The following is a 16807-nucleotide window of genomic DNA, read 5'->3' as shown; positions in this document are numbered from 1 at the left end:
CCCCCCGAGCAGCGGAAATCCAGCCCCAAACCTACCCAAACTGCCTCCCCTCCGAGCCGGGTAAAGAAATCCAGCCCCAAACCCACCCAAACTGCCTCCCCTCCGAGCCGGGCAGAGGGGGACCCCCCCTGGTTAGAAACTGCCAGAAGAACCTCGCTCCCCCCTCTCCCCCAGAATCATTTCAAGGGTTGGTCATGGGACTCGGCTTTTGTCTCTGTCGGAATTCAGGACATCCCTCTGGCTGTCCTGGACTGCCAAGACCCCTCCCATGGGCTCAGAGACCCTGGCACAGAGCCCAAGACCCCTGTGGTTTTGATTATGACCCATGGAGCAAATGACCAACCTTAGATGAAGATCTGCAAGGCACGACAGTTTAAGTAGAAGGATAGTGAATTTATCATGGGGTGAAAAATAGATTTTTGGGGTTCTAGAGTGGGGGTTCAAGGGGGCAAGATGGAGGAATCTGGGTGTGTCCAGCCTTTCTCCTTTTTTTTCTTCTTCTTGGCTTCCATCTTCTGCTGTGATGTTGGCACTTGTAGGTTGGTTTAGAGTAGAAGCTCACTGTCTAACACAGGTGATATGTCCTGGCTGCCCCAGGGATTCCTTCACCCACACCAGGGCACAGCAGTGCCCACATCACCAGTGCCTGCTGTGGCTGGAGGGGTTGGTCCTGTGCCCTCTGATTCCTGCCCATGGCTGGGGCTGTTTTACCCCTGCCCCTCATGGCAAACCTCAGGCAATTCTGCGGTTTCATTCAGACACATTTATTCTTAGTGCATCCTCATGCCATCCACACTCTGCTGAGGATATTTTGTTTGGGGATTTCTCCTTTAACTCTTTGAATTCCTCTGTAAATAGGCAGCTGCCTTTACTTAGCAACTGCCTGAGTCATTTCCTCTCTGAGCAATCCTCTGGGTTCACTCTGCAGTTCTTCCTCTTAACATTTTTTACATCTTCTGGTATTTTTCCTTTCTTAGCTGAAGTAGGCTGTTAAAATTAGCAACAGAATTTCACTGTGTATTTGTAAAATCGATACCACCACCCCAAAGATCTCTTGATGTTCTTTCTCAGAATAATTTCCATTTTCAGTTGTATAATTATTAAGTCTTGAGGCAAGAGAAAAGTTGCATTTTAGTGGTCCTAAAAAAAACAACCCTTTCTTAATGAAGATATAAACTGCTTCAATATGATTCAGGTTTCTGTTTTGAAACATTACTGAAATAATATTGGCATAAACAATCTTGTCAATAGGAAAAGCAGACTTAAGGGATGAAAGCTTTTAGCCACCTTTTCATTCTCACCAGATGCCTGGAGGATATCCAAGAATCAGAAGTTGAAGTTTTTAAGGTTGGAAAAGACCTCTAAGACAAGTTCAACTGTTAACCCTGCACTGCCTAGTTCATCACTAATCCATCTCTCCAAGTGCCATATTGACACATTTTTTTAAGAACTCCAGGGATGGTGATTCCACCACTGTCCTGAGCAGCCCCTTCTGGTTTCTGACAACCCTTACAGTGAAAAAAATTTCCCTAATATCCAATCCAAAATCTATGTACATACACATAAAAATTGTATATACTGGTTTTCAATACACTCTTCTACACTAGTTGACATTGACTATCACCTAGAACTGTCCCAATATGAGTTTATTTTTCACTGTACAGAGTTATCAAATTTCTGGGATGTGAAAGCCCAAACCCTCTGTAAGTCAGTGGAATGAGATGTGCTGTGTCAAGATAATTTAAGGGGAAAAAAACCCCCAAAAAACAAAAACAACAAAACCCCACTAAAAAAACCAAACCAAACCAAAAAAAAAAAAAAAAAAAAAAAACACCAAAAAAAAAAAAAAACCGAAAAAAACCAAACCCACCCTGGTTTTAGGTAAAGGAGGAGTTTGGGATTTACCAGCTGCAGTAGCATTGCTTTAAGGAAAAAGTGTCCTTGTCCCACTTCAGGGCAAGGACCTTGTTCAGACCATGGAGAATGAGGCTTAAATATGAGACTTCCCAACACACATCCAGCAAAATGTCCTTCCTGAGAGGAGAAAAGCCACACCTGACAGCCAGTGGCATTTATGCCATCATCATCCATGCTTAAAATTATTCAGCACAGGTTGTTTATCAGCTTCACTGGAGGTGATTGCAAAGGGTCTGGAACGCCACGAGAGGGACTCTCTCTTAATTCAGAGGCAGACTCCAATTGAACAGCCAGCATCCTGCACCCATTTCTAGTCAAAACTTTCATTTAGAAGATGGTTTTTAGGACTTAGAGCAGGAAAAACTGTGTCTGAGGAGTACAATGAAGTGAAGCAGAGAGTCAGAACACAGAACACGTTCAGGCTCACTAAGGCCATTCAGATAAAAATAAATTTTGCTTTATGTTGGATGAGTGAAGATTTTTGCCAGGAGGTTGCTATGGTGACTTTTCAGCTCTCCCAAACCTCCTTACACTGTAATTACATCTCAGAGCCCAAGAGCTAAGAATCTGCAATTCTTTGGAGGAAGAATGCAGGTGGCTGACTCTTCAGGATGTTTGTTAACCAGCCATTTTTATTGTAAAACAAAAAGATCCATATACTTGTGCTTTTAACAGGTGCCTGCAGTTTCTGTGAACTCTTCAGGCTTTTCTGGCTGCCATGTTCCAAGACCTTCTTGAATAACTTCTAAACTAAGAGGCTTCCTATTCAGAACACCTCCATCCTGCAAAGGTTAATTAAAGGATGTTTAATTCAGTTGGGCTGAGCTTTCTTCAAATCACTGCACATTTCACTTTGGTACCTAAACTAAAAAGTGCACAATGACAGGAGCATTCTTGCATTTCCTCAGCTTTTGTAATTTATGTTAGTTGTCACTGACTGAGCACTGAAAACACAGAAAGCTGTGCAAATGTTATTCACGCTCTCTAGCCATCAGACTTACCCAGTTCTGCCCAGCTCCCCTGAGATAAGGCACCATTAAAAAAGAATTAAAGCCCAGAACACATATTCTTTGATTCAGTGTAAAATACTGAACAGCAAAGGGAAACGGTACTAAGTTTCAACACACAATTCTCACTCTTTTTCTTCAAAACAAATGCATCACAGCTGCCTTTATTGTAAAATATTCAATTGTTTCATTATGTAAGGGCAAGAAAAGATAGCTGGGTGTTTAATTTCCTGAGAGCTGACAATTAGCCCATACAAACTTCTAGATTACAAATTGCTTTAAGTACAAGATTCACTTTGTGAAAAATGCATGTATTTTATGATTGGCTTTTCGCAAATATTAAAACGAATATTATATATCATGTATTAGAAATGCTGTATTAATTTTCTTAAGTACTGTGTTAAATATAGTTTTAGGTTATAAAAACTGTTAAAATAGAAATGATGCAATGTAGCGTATTTTCTTTAAAGAAAGGACTCACAGCGAGATAGCAGCCACAGAACACCAAAATCTTTCAGAGGAAAAGAATTTATTGCCCTCTTATCAGAAGAAACTACCTTCTGCCTGCCTCAAAGGGTCTGTTAGGATTCAGAGGAAGAAGTTGACGATGACCAGACAGAATCCCGTATTTGTTGTTTTCAAGGGTTAATCCTTTGTCAACGTGGGTCTTTTTTGGGCTCGTGCTGCCCAGAAAAAGGTACCCGGACATCTGTAACTCTTTGTTTTTATTGTCTCATGTTGTCCTAATTCAATTTGTCCAAATTGTTATTACTCTAATTGCGTTACTATTTTTTAAGCCATTTTATTACTATTAAACTTTTAAAAATTTGAAAAACAAGTGATTGGCATTTTTCACAGACTTTGTTTTGGTTTTGTTTTTTTGGGTTTTTTTTAATTTCACAACTTGGAGAAAATCTTTTCGACCATGAGCTACTGATTCCTGCAGTAAGCATTCCAGAAACCTGGCAAAAATCCTCCCACTCCAAGGTGCAGCAGCTCCAGGCACGACCAGTGAGGATGAGAAGGGGGGGCAGCTCCTGCCTGAGGCTGCTTTACTCGCACAGGGAACTCTCAGCGCAGAGAAGGAAACGGAAATATCCCGAATGTCCCTCAGGGAACGGCGGTCGGAGCATCTGGCAGGGACACGGAGCGGGCGGGTGCGCCCGGGCACGGAGCCTCGCTTGGAGAAAATGCCGAGGGAATTTTTGCCTATTTTTCCCCTTCTTTTGAATGGGTTTGTTTGTTTCCCCTTTGAGACTGCACACACAATAGGGAGATTTTTCAATTAAGCCATTTTTTCCCCACTTGTAGTCTTCAGTGGACTCCAGGTGCCAATTGTTTGCTGCTTGGTTTCTGCCTTCCCTTTCCTGCCTACAGCTTAACCGCTTTTCCTCCTTCCTGTTTTTTGGCCATCACTGGTCATGCAGATGATGCCGATGCAGATGGCTGATAAATAATTATTAGCCAGCTTAGGAATGGTCTGTATCAGTAACATTAAAAAATGCATGATATGGACGATCAACCAATGAATTTAGCAACAGTTGGATGCTAAGTAATCATATTTCTTTTGAAGCCCTTTTCATAGCATATTTACTTACAAAAGTATAAAAAGTAAAAAGAGTTTGAGTTTTATTTTAAAAAATATTACAAATCACCAATAGACAGCTTAAGTGAGCATGGAAGACTAACAGAGACATTGTCATGTTTCTCTTTTAAAAACACTACCGTAAAGCGTGACTGTCATAAAAGTGTCGTAAAACTGCCATAAAGCACGACTGTCGTAAAAAGTGTCGTAAAACTGCCGTAAAGCGCAACTGTCCCAAAAGGTGCCGTAAAGCGCGACTGTCGTAAAAGTGTCGTAAAAGGTGCCGTAAAGCGCGACTGTCGTAAAACTGCCGTAAAGCGCGACTGTCGTAAAAGGTGCCGTAAAGCGCGACTGTCGTAAAGACGGCCGTAAAGCGTGACTGTCGTAAAAGGTGCCGTAAAGCGCGACTGTCGTAAAAGGTGCCGTAAAGCGCGACTGCCGTAAATACGGCCGTAAAGCGCGACTGTCGTAAAACTGCCGTCAAGCGCGACTGTCGTAAAAGGTGCCGTAAAGCGCGACTGTCGTAAATACGGCCGTAAAGCGCGACTGTCGTAAAAGGTGCCGTAAAGCGCGACTGCCGTAAATACGGCCGTAAAGCGCGACTGCCGTAAAGACGGCCGTAAAGCGCGACTGTCGTAAAACTGCCGTAAAGCGCGACTGTCGTAAAAGGTGCCGTAAAGCGCGACTGCCGTAAAAGTGTCGTAAAGACGGCCGTAAAGCGCGACTGTCGTAAAACTGCCGTAAAGCGCGACTGTCGTAAAGACGGCCGTAAAGCGCGACTGTCGTAAAACTGCCGTAAAGCGCGACTGTCGTAAATACGGTTGTAAAGCGCGACTGTCGTAAAAGCGGCCGTCAAGCGCGACTGTCGTAAAAGCGGCCGTAAAGCGCGACTGTCGTAAAAGGTGCCGTAAAGCGCGACTGTCGGAAAAGCGGCCGTAAAGCGCGACTGTCGTAAAAGGTGCCGTAAAGCGCGACTGTCGTAAATGCGGCCGTAAAGCGCGACTGTCGTAAATGCGGCCGTAAAGCGCGACTGTCGTAAAAGGTGCCGTAAAGCGCGACTGTCGTAAAGACGGCCGTAAAGCGCGACTGTCGTAAAAGGTGCCGTAAAGCGCGACTGTCGTAAAACGGCCGTAAAGCGCGACTGTCGTAAAAGCGGCCGTCAAGCGCGACTGTCGTAAAAGGTGCCGTAAAGCGCGACTGTCGTAAAGACGGCCGTAAAGCGCGACTGTCGTAAAACTGCCGTAAAGCGCGACTGTCGTAAATACGGCCGTAAAGCGCGACTGTCGTAAAAGCGGCCGTAAAGCGCGACTGTCGTAAAAGCGGCCGTAAAGCGCGACTGTCGTAAAGACGGCCGTAAAGCGCGACTGTCGTAAAAGGTGCCGTAAAGCGCGACTGTCGTAAAACTGCCGTAAAGCGCGACTGTCGTAAATACGGCCGTAAAGCGCGACTGTCGTAAAAGCGGCCGTAAAGCGCGACTGTCGTAAATACGGCCGTAAAGCGCGACTGTCGTAAAAGCGGCCGTAAAGCGCGACTGTCGTAAAGACGGCCGTAAAGCGCGACTGTTGTAAAACTGCCGTCAAGCGCGACTGCCGTAAATACGGCCGTCAAGCGCGACTGTCGTAAAACTGCCGTCAAGCGCGACTGTCGTAAAAGGTGCCGTAAAGCGCGACTGTCGTAAATACGGCCGTAAAGCGCGACTGTCGTAAAGACGGCCGTAAAGCGCGACTGTCGTAAAAGGTGCCGTAAAGCGCGACTGCCGTAAAAACGGCCGTAAAGCGCGACTGTCGTAAAAGCGGCCGTAAAGCGCGACTGTCGTAAATACGGCCGTAAAGCGCGACTGTCGTAAAACTGCCGTAAAGCGCGACTGTCGTAAAAGCGGCCGTAAAGCGCGACTGTCGTAAATACGGCCGTAAAGCGCGACTGCCGTAAAGACGGCCGTAAAGCGCGACTGCCGTAAAAGGTGCCGTAAAGCGCGACTGTCGTAAAGACGGCCGTAAAGCGCGACTGTCGTAAAAGGTGCCGTAAAGCGCGACTGTCGTAAAAGCGGCCGTAAAGCGCGACTGTCGTAAAAGCGGCCGTAAAGCGCGACTGTCGTAAATGCGGCCGTAAAGCGCGACTGTCGTAAAAGGTGCCGTAAAGCGCGACTGTCGTAAAGACGGCCGTAAAGCGCGACTGTCGTAAAGACGGCCGTAAAGCGCGACTGTCGTAAAGACGGCCGTAAAGCGCGACTGTCGTAAAAGGTGCCGTAAAGCGCGACTGTCGTAAAAGTGTCGTAAAACTGCCGTAAAGCGCGACTGCCGTAAAAGGTGCCGTAAAGCGCGACTGTCGTAAAGACGGCCGTAAAGCGCGACTGTCGTAAAGACGGCCGTAAAGCGCGACTGTCGTAAAAGGTGCCGTAAAGCGCGACTGTCGTAAAAGGTGCCGTAAAGCGCGACTGTCGTAAAGACGGCCGTAAAGCGCGACTGTCGTAAAGACGGCCGTAAAGCGCAACTGCTCTCTTCTGCCGCCCCGCCCCCTTCCCGCGTGGTCCCCCGCCAACCCTCCGGCTCCTTCCCCCCGCTCCCGCCATCCCGTTGGTCTCAGCTGTCCCGGCTACCGCCCCTTAATCCCGCCCACCACCGGCACCGCCGCCCCAGCCCCCCCGGCCCCTCCTCCCGCCCCTCCAAGTCCCCCTCGCTCCCTTTGCCGACACAGCGGGGCCGCTGCTGCTCCATGTCCGGTCGCTGCCGTGTCTTCGCAGTCCCCCGCGGCTCCCGGCTCTGCGGTGCCGAGCGCGCCCGGCGCTGCCGGGTCCCCGGCGCCCCCTGTGCGCGTTGCCGCGGGAAGCCGCCCCCCTCCCCCCCCCCCCGGCGTTCAAGCACACGCGGCACAGCCCGAGCCGCCCGCGGGCCCCGCGGCAGCGCAGACGCCCACGGCTCGCCCTGTCCCTGCTGCCGCTTCGGCGCCAGCCCCTGGCCTGGCACAGCACCGCTTGCGCTGGCACCGGAGCGCCCCAGCCCACGAAGTCGCCCCGTGCCGGCGCCGCGGCGTCTGCACCCGCTCCCGTGCCTGCCGCGGCTCCGGCCCAGCCTCCCGCCAGCGCCGCCGTGCCCACCCGGCCAGCAGGCACCCCAGCTCCCAGCGGCTGCACGCCGCGGCCCCCCGCAGCAGACACCCGCCGCCTCCACGCCGGTCCTCCTCCCCCCGCCACCCCGGGATCATCTCCCGCTGCCGAGGCCGCCCCGCCGCCGCCCGTGCTCCGCTTCCCCGCTCCTGCCCCGCCACCGCCGCGGCCGCCGCCGAGCGGGCTGCGCATGCGCAGTTGCTACAATGCCGCGGTACTGATATCACTCCGCGCCGCTTCATCCAAGGGCTGCTTCCGGGATCACCCGCACGCATGCGCAGTTCTATCCCCACGGCCCCGCCGCTACCCACCCCCCCCACCCCACCCCGCTTTCGCCGCAACTTTGGTTCAGCCCGGTCCCGGTTCCGAGCCGCTCCGTGCCGCTCTCCGGCCACAGCCGGCACCCCCGTGCCCTGTCACGCCGCTTCCGCCGCCACTGGGTCTATTCACGGCACCGCAGCAGGCGAATACTGCAGTGCCTTGCATGTATCCTTCCGCGTCTCTGCCTCTGCCGGACCTTGAGGACTCACATCACCGAGAGATCCCTCCGCAGCGCGGGACGCTGCACAACCGACACCTGCTGTGCCTCCGCGTATTCGCCTTCCACACTCCTAGCACAGAGTGGGACTACTTTGTGTCACGATTCGTCCGCACAGCCACATCCACGCACACAAACCGTGCAGCGAGGAGGGGGAGGCTGGAATATAACAGCTGGAATATAACAGCTGCTTTAATAAATACAGGACAGACAGAGAATTATTTTGCCCCTGCAAATGACAAGCTGCATCTTAGTTCATTTCTAGTGTTCAACTCTGCAGTGTGTTCAAGTGGATGATTTCTGAGGGGCTGTACTGCATAAGAGGCTTTTAAGGAAAATAGTCCCATGAAAGCAGGATGAAATCTGAATGTAGAGGACAGCTTTGTGCTTGTACCACTTCTCTCTGGAGCTGTTTGTCAGAAAAGCAGCAAGCAGGCATGAGTAGTTCTCCTTTTATTTCTGCAGGTGGCACCAAGCATTTATTTCTGAGACATGTTTGTTCTTTTAAAGCTACTTTGAACTCCTAAAAGATGGTCTGCTGCTGTGCAGACCCTCTGTGGGTGCGCATGGCCTCTCTGCAGCTCTGAGCCCGTGCTCCAGGGAGGGGTCCCCCATCCATCCTCGCTGTCCCTGGGATGGTGCTGGGAGCTGAGGTGAGAGCCATGGATAGCCCAGCCGGAGTGAAGGCTGGACAGGGGCCGGTGGCACGAGTGAGTGTGGGATTGCAGCTGAAGCAAGCCAAGAGCTCGGCAGGGGTGTCGCTGACCAGACCCCTGTCCCAGCCCTTTTTAAAATTTTATTTTATTATTAAATTTAAATATTAATTTTAATTTTTACTATTTAATTAAATATTAACACTTAATATTAATAATAGTTAATATTATTAAATATTACTAATATTTAATAATATTATTAGATATTTTAATGTAATAATGGACATTGAAATACAGAATATCTGTATTCCTAACCACTTGAGATCACTGTAAAACTTCAGTGCCACACTCACAACTCTCAAATTTGCCAAATGGAAGCTGCCACATACAATCAGGCTGGGTGCTTTGAGTTTTTGAGCCAGTCACCTTTTTGGGTGCCCCTTCCCACAGACGGCCTGGCTGGCTGCCCCATGTCCCATCCAGATTTGATTTCACTGCAGCCCTTGGAGCTGTCACTCTATCCCCAGGATAACCTGTCTGCCATGCTCACGTGCAGAGCACACACTGAGAGCTGCCTGGCCCCAGCACAAAAACATGATGACTTATTAATTTAGCAAGGCAATTAATTCACCACTGGCAGCACTGGCTGAAGAGCAAAATGAGGAAGTCAGATTCATCCTTGTCTCCAATGCATCAAAATAAAAGAATATCTGTAGTGTGCACAGCACACTCTTAGCAACCAGCAGCTCCTGGGCTGGATATTGGAGGAAATAACTGAAAATCAATGGTGCTGTACCTGCTCCATCTGCCTCCAGCCCTGCTCTACACTGTGATCAGATTGTGCAGAGGTTTTGCACTACACCAAATATTGGGGTTTTTTGGCAGCTATTCATAGTCTGCTTTTCCATGCTTTGAAGGTACACTCATTATAAATTTAAAACTGATGAAGATTTCCTTTTGCCATGGGGACAGGAACTCCTGGATGATTTCCCTTAGGAGGCATTTCTGGCCTACCACTGAGTGTGCAGCTGTGTACTGAAGCATGTACTTGTTAGAATATGTTGTAGATTATGATGCTTAAATGGTAGATAGTGTCTTATCATTTCAAAGCACTGTATAAGCACTGACTAATTGAGGTTCGTGGCAGCACTTTTAGGCAGATAAGGAACTACCACTGAAAAATAAGTAGCAGCCAACACTTAGTACCCTGAGGTCTGAACTACAGCAGTTATTTTTTCAGGAGTGGAAAGGCAAAATATTCGAGTTTGCTCAGATGCCACAGTACAGTAATAACTGGCAAATGTCAGTATTTAAATGAAACTTCAGATGGAAACCCCCCACCTCCACCCACTCCCCACGCACTCAGCAGCCACATTTGTGCAGCTGAAATGGTGCCATGACAGGACTTGTCACAGCCTCTTTTCACACAAGTTACACAGCCTCAATACCCCCTTGAGCACTGGGGTGCAGCTTGGCTGAAAATCCTGCCCCCAGGAATTGCCTGAGAGAGAACAAGGCTCCAGCCCTGCTGGGCTGAGCAGGTTGTTGTCACACTAAGAAGCAGAACCAGTATTGCTGGTGGAAAGCCAGCACCTTGTGCTCAGCCCTGCCAAGGCACTGCCTGCTCCTTTCTTCTTCATTTCCTGTAGCAGAACAAGTTTCAAAGGGCTCCTGTGACAGCCACCAGCTTTGATCCAGGCTAAAACACCTTGAGGTGGGAATCTTGGAAACCAAAGCAGGTGCTGCAGCACCATAGCTAGGCAAAGGAGAATCTCTAGGGCTCCTCAAACTTCTCTCCTTTTTTCTTCTTCACTGAACAAACCATTCTACCTCTGCAACACCCTTGCAGCCCAGTTTATGCACATGTGGGTATCATCACACAGTGCTCATTTATACCAGGCCACTCACCACAGGATTTCAAACCACCCAGGGCTCACCTCTGCTGACTTGAGACAGAAACCTTCACACGTGAAAGCCAAAGTCGTGGCGTGGAAACCCGTGGAAACTCTATTAGCAATGCTGTGACCTGCTAATTAGCAGTCATACTGAAAGCCATTAACTCCCAGAAAACAAGAGACTAGAGGGTTCTGTTAGCTGAGCATGGGTTGGACAGTACCAAGACTGAAGGGTTTGCCTTGAAAAGCTCACAGAGCTTGTGCTCAGTGCTTGACTGAAGCTGTTTTGCTGGGTTTTCAGGTGGCTGCTGTGCCTGGTTCACTGTGCAGGGCTATGGAAGGGAATTACCCTCTGGAGGATTCTTCAGGACTATAAATTATCACCTAGCATTGCCACAAAATATATCTAAAGGATTCCTATGCTATGCTACATCTCATTTATTTCAGACATATTTAAATGTCTTGCTAGTTTGGCCCCTAAATTTCTAGAAGGAAGAAATCTGTGTCCTTGCCAAAGATGTAAATAAATGTAGATCTAGAAGGCACCAGACTGGAGAAAATGGATTTCATGGGGGGGCTACAATCCTTCATTACTGCCCACAGCATCAATTTACTCATCATGAGGAACTTACCTATTATTTTACACTCACAGTGCTCCAGGAATAGAGCCAGTGCTCATTAGTGTCAGCTACACCGGAGGCCTAATTGCAGAGCAATCCCTGATTGCTTTGGAGGGGCTGGGTAACAATTGGCCCTGCAGGCAGAGGGCCACTGCCAGACTGTGAGCATCTGCCTGATTTGTGTCTCTGACTTCCAAAACTCCAGATACCACAGAAAGGACTCAAACAGACAGACAGACAGCCTCACATCAATCACCTTCACACAATCCTTCTTGTTACATTACCTGCCCATTAAAAACTGATAATTTTATTATAGTATCTTTGATAAATTAATTTTTTTTAAGTGGAGAACATGTCTTTTTTTCTCTGGTGTTAAGCCTAATTCTTTTGCACAGCCACATTTTGAAATGTGTTCTGCTAGGAAAGCTAGAAAATGCTCTCTTAGAATTTACTCTTGAAGACTTCACAACTGATATTAAATAAAAACATGAAGCCAGAGGAATCATGGACTGGTTAACTTTTGAGGAAGATGCAATCAGAAAATGCTTAAGGAGAAACATCTGGCCTTCCCCTTCCTGCTCCATGCCACCAGTCAAAGCTTTTTATGAAGAGTAACCCAAATGGAAAACCTGCTTGTTGCAGATGCAAGCAATTCATGAAGGCTGTCCCCACAATGCAATCCACAGTGTCAAGAATAAATGGCACTGCTGTGATTCTGTAGTAACAACTTCACAAAACAACCCCACCAGGCAGGGAAACTGGCCACAGATAGGTTGCTGCTTGTGTTTTAAGGCTCTCAGCTCCAAATCTGGCCAGTTAGCTCTCCTCCTGGAGTCTGAAGTCCTCAGCAGCACAGCTCTTGTTGGGCTAGTGTTTACAAGGAGCTGCCTAGTGGGTCCAAAATTGGTTTGTGGGTGAAATTCAGAAAATAAAAAGGTGAAAAAAGAGAGTTTTGTGTGTGTAAAATGAGCAGAAGTCTGATCAGAATCTGACCCTGCATCTCTCACTGTGTGTGCATGGATGTGTAGGAGCAGGAAGGCAGAGGAAATATGTGAGAGAAGCCATAAAAGCTCCCAGATAATGCCTCCAAAGTATTTCTAAGCCATTGCACAAGGAACAATATACAGAGACTTAAATTCACACAATTTAATTTAGACACAAGGGATCTATTTACGTGGCTAGAAGAATCCTCATGTGGAATACGCTTACAAAGAACCTTCTTTAGGCAAAACAAACAAACAAACACTGCAGTCATTTATCTGCTTGCCCTCTTCCTGTGCTGGAATACAGGAGCTTCACAGTGCTGCAGTCCCAAAGCGTGGCAGGGGCCTCCCCCTGACCCTGCAGAATCCCACTGCAGTTCATTCAGCTGGGCAGGAGCAGAGGGCCCATTTCATGGGAGGACAAGGTAGGGTCTATGGTGAGGCAGCCTGTGAGACCAGGGTCTTTCCAAGCCATGTAAGGAGCCAGTGGGAATTGCCAAGGCAGCAAACTCCAAGCCAAAACAGGAAGGAGCACCGTAGAGTTCAGTAGCAACCATACTGCTAAAGCTCTTCTCCAAATGCATTTTCTTACAGAAAGAAACATTGCTGTTTGCCTAAAGATTGTTTCAGTATGAAATTGGTCTTCTAAAACTGGTTAAGTAATCCAAGAGCTGAACATTGCTGCTGAATAGGACCCATAGACTTTACTCCGTACTGAACTTGGTAAGATTGGATTAATTGAAGGGAGACACATTCAGCAACAGAATTAACACCTTGGAGTAACTGGTTGTTACTTCCAGGTGAGAAATGGAACCACAGCTCCTCAGCAGGGTGAATGCAGCCAGCACTTCCCTGTGCCAAACTCACATATGAGCATTTATGGTGCAGTCCCAACAGCATCCATCCCACACCAAGAGCATCTTTGAACCTGGGGAGAGGAAAGCAAACTGGAGGAAGTCATCCTAAAACACAATTTGCTAGTGCCCACACCCCTTACAGACTGCTTGGAACAGCAGCTAGAAGGCATTATGATAAAGGAGGGATTTTCAGGTATGTAAATACCAAAATGCTGCAGAAAGTTAAAATTTGGATTAAATTAGCTCCAGATATCAAGTGCATTCATAAAATCAATATTAGATTTTTGGTGGATTTTTGCTGCTGCTGCTGAAAAGCCATTTCTTTGTTCTCTCTTACTGTGTGAGTGGGACAGTGTAACCACCATTTCCAGGGTTCTCCTTGGCTCGAGTCCCCTCTCCTTCAGAATGGGAATGGCTGGCCAAAGGCAGCACATTGCCTGCACCAAACCTCTGCAGGGAATCCAGACAATGTAATGGGGCTGTTAAATCCAGGCCTGCCAGGAAATGTGGGGAGAGCAGGTGGCAGTCTGAAGCAAAAAGTCTGCACAGAGTCTGAGAAATGGGAACTATTCCTGACAAATCTCATTCTTACTGCAGGAAGAGCCACTCTTCAAACCCCAAGCAAATATCTTACATCACCTTAGGGAAGCAAATACTTCAGACCAAGTTTCTGTCCTTGCACTAAGAATGTTCCCCATCATCCCTACAACCTGCTCTTTATTCTTGCTTTTTCCAAAGGCAGTGAGGCAGTTACCAGGGACTCTCCTGTTCTCTGCCAAGGAGCTCTGCACAGAATAAAATTTGCATGACTGGCTTTTCTTCTTTTTGTCCAAGGAGACTTCCTGGACAACTGATCTTTCAAAAGCGGCGGCCTTCAAACTGTTACAAAGAAAAACATCTAAGCAGTGCTAAGTTACTTAGAAATATTTTCATGCTCAAACAATTGAAAAATTATTTTGTATTTTAATAGTTCCCAAAAGTGCTCACTTCTAGGCAGGGATCAATCAGTCAGATTTTTAGATCATTACATAGATTTGAGAAGTCTTTTAAGAGTCTTCAAAAAATGTCCTTTCAGTCAGATGCACAGCACTGCTAACAAAATACTGTAACTCACATCAGTGATTTATCTCAACACCACTTGGTATAATAAAATATTCATAAAAAGCCCTACTGAAATATATTATCTCATCAGCACGTGGTGATAAGATTAAATTGTTTGGCATTAGAAGCGATAAGGATTACCATATCAGTGTTTAGCTTGTTGAAATCATATTACCTAGTGCCATTGATGGTAATCACACTGAAATTCTGGATAATTTCAAATGATTCAGTAATAATTACCACACTGTGCTGTAGGCAAAGGGAGATGCTGGAATCTGCACAGCCAGTGCTGGATTTGTACAATGACTCAGTGTGATGGGATTTGTACCTTAAGAAAATTGACTGAGCTGATTCCCCTTAGTCTTTCCTTTGGGGAATGTACTGCTCCAAATCAGAGCAGGGCAGGAAAGAAACAGCATAGAAGGTATTTTAAAAATTATCCAGCTGCTCTACAGCTCCTTAGGAAATTCAGGACAAGGTTTGGGCTCTTTGGGGCAGGGAGCAGCCTACTGTGGTCTGTGTTTATCCATTATTCCTGCAGCCTCACAGACCATGTGGCAACACAAGTAAATAGGCAGTGATGACACACGCAGTGAGAACTTGAGCACAGAGCATCTCAGTCTGGCTGAACAGATGCAGCTTTGACACACACTGCTAGGCAGCCACTGTCACAAGAAGTGGCCTGAGAGCTTAACTTTTATAACCTACTATTATTTTTTTACTGTCTTCAGTGTGCTCAACCTCCCAGACACACCCATACACAATACAGCAACTGCCAACCTCAGGGAGAGCTTATGCTTAATGGAAAGCCACAGAATAAATAAGGAGGTCCATAAACACTGAAAAGATGAGAGATGGTGACTTACTTATCCCTATTTTGACCCTTGCAAGCATTTAAGTTTGTATGAGAATATGTTTTCTAAGACAACACATAGGTATTATTCTATGAAGTGAGATCTGGTGGGCTGGCACAGGATGGCAGATAGGAAAGGAGAGGATTTGTTTCCATGTGTTACATGTGCATGTTCTTTCACAATTCCTTCATGTGTAAATTGCTCTCCTGCCCTTACTAAATTATTATACAGAAAGGATGATCTTAGAGACAGAACTGGTGTCAGGCACTGAAGCATCAAACCCTTTCTGCCAGCCAACCAAGCAGCCACATGACCACCATCTCTTCCCTTGAACTCATTTATCTTTTGTCACTGCTTAGAACACTCTGTCTGATTTTAGAAGGCAGTTCTGCAACCCTTGCAGTGAATAATACTTGTTCTGGCCAATAGTCCCAAAAGGCACAAGTAGGAGTGCCAGAATCAGAGAAACACAGAGCTGAGGCAGAGCTCAAAGAGATCATGGGGTCCCTCTGACCAGACCTGTCTTTCTGGGCTGACACTCACCCAGACACAGATCCCCCATGCTGGAGCTTTACTATTCCCCAGCAATCCATCCCACTATTATTTCCCCACCCCTACCTGATGATATTTTCCTTGATCAAATCAAATAATCTTCCCTGATTAAAATCACATCAATCATCTTTTACTATCTCTGTTTCAAAGAAAGCAGATTCTCATCCTTCGTTTCCCTCTTCATGGGACTGAAAAAAAAAATTCAAATTCTTTAACTTTCTTCATTCATTCTCTCATTATTTCCTCTGACTTGCTCTAGATGTTCCCCAGCTGGCTTGCATCTCCTTGGGCAGCACCCCCAGAGTGTTCCTGCTGCTCCCCAGTTGTGCTGATGAGCAGAGGGGGGCTGTGTGTCCCAGAGCCTCTGTCCCTGCTCTGGGGCTCTTCCCTTTTCACAACACCAGGCCACTGTTGACTCATGCTCAGCTTGTGACACCCAGATTATTTTCTGCTCTATCTGCTATTAGCAAGCTGTCCTCTGTCATGCCTTTCCACAGTGAATTGTTTTTGTCTAAATGTTTTCTCTTGCATCAGTCCCTATTTACCCTCATCTTCTCCTGGACTGTAACTTTCAGAATTCTATGCTTGTACTCTACCATATCAGCAGTACATGCAAATGATAAAGGAATGTTTCCCCTTCTATCATCCAGGTAACTAATAAACACACTGGGACAAGGAGAAACTAACAGCTGAATTCTGTAGCTCTTCTATTAGGCAATCCTGTCTAATAACTTCACATCTAAGGAATTATTCACCCAGATAAATACAAGTGAACTTGAGCCAGAGCTGAGAAATGAGGTCCTAAGCATACAGATGTATTAGTAACACCAAGGTTTGCAGGTATTTGTCCCAGCAGGAGAGCAATAAACAAGAATGTGCAGTTAAAGCCCATTTGGAAAGAATATTGGGCAGCTACAGTAATTTTCATGCCATCAATTTTCTTTCCATCAGCCACAACAGTTACATTCACCACAGGAAACCCACTCTAATCTGTCACAATACAGGCTTTACACTTTTGGACTTACAACATTTTGAAATACTTGTTCATAATTTTTCAAAATCCTACACATGGATATAAAGATACATTTAATTTCCCTGGTTTCTTTTTTTAGCTCTTACTCAGCAAGACTCTGACACAAATA

Source organism: Zonotrichia leucophrys, chromosome 4A (assembly GCF_028769735.1).
Source record: "Zonotrichia leucophrys gambelii isolate GWCS_2022_RI chromosome 4A, RI_Zleu_2.0, whole genome shotgun sequence".
In the NCBI taxonomy this organism is placed as follows: domain Eukaryota; kingdom Metazoa; phylum Chordata; class Aves; order Passeriformes; family Passerellidae; genus Zonotrichia; species Zonotrichia leucophrys.
The sequence above is the reverse complement of the archived record's forward strand: the minus strand, read 5'-3'. Positions refer to the sequence as shown.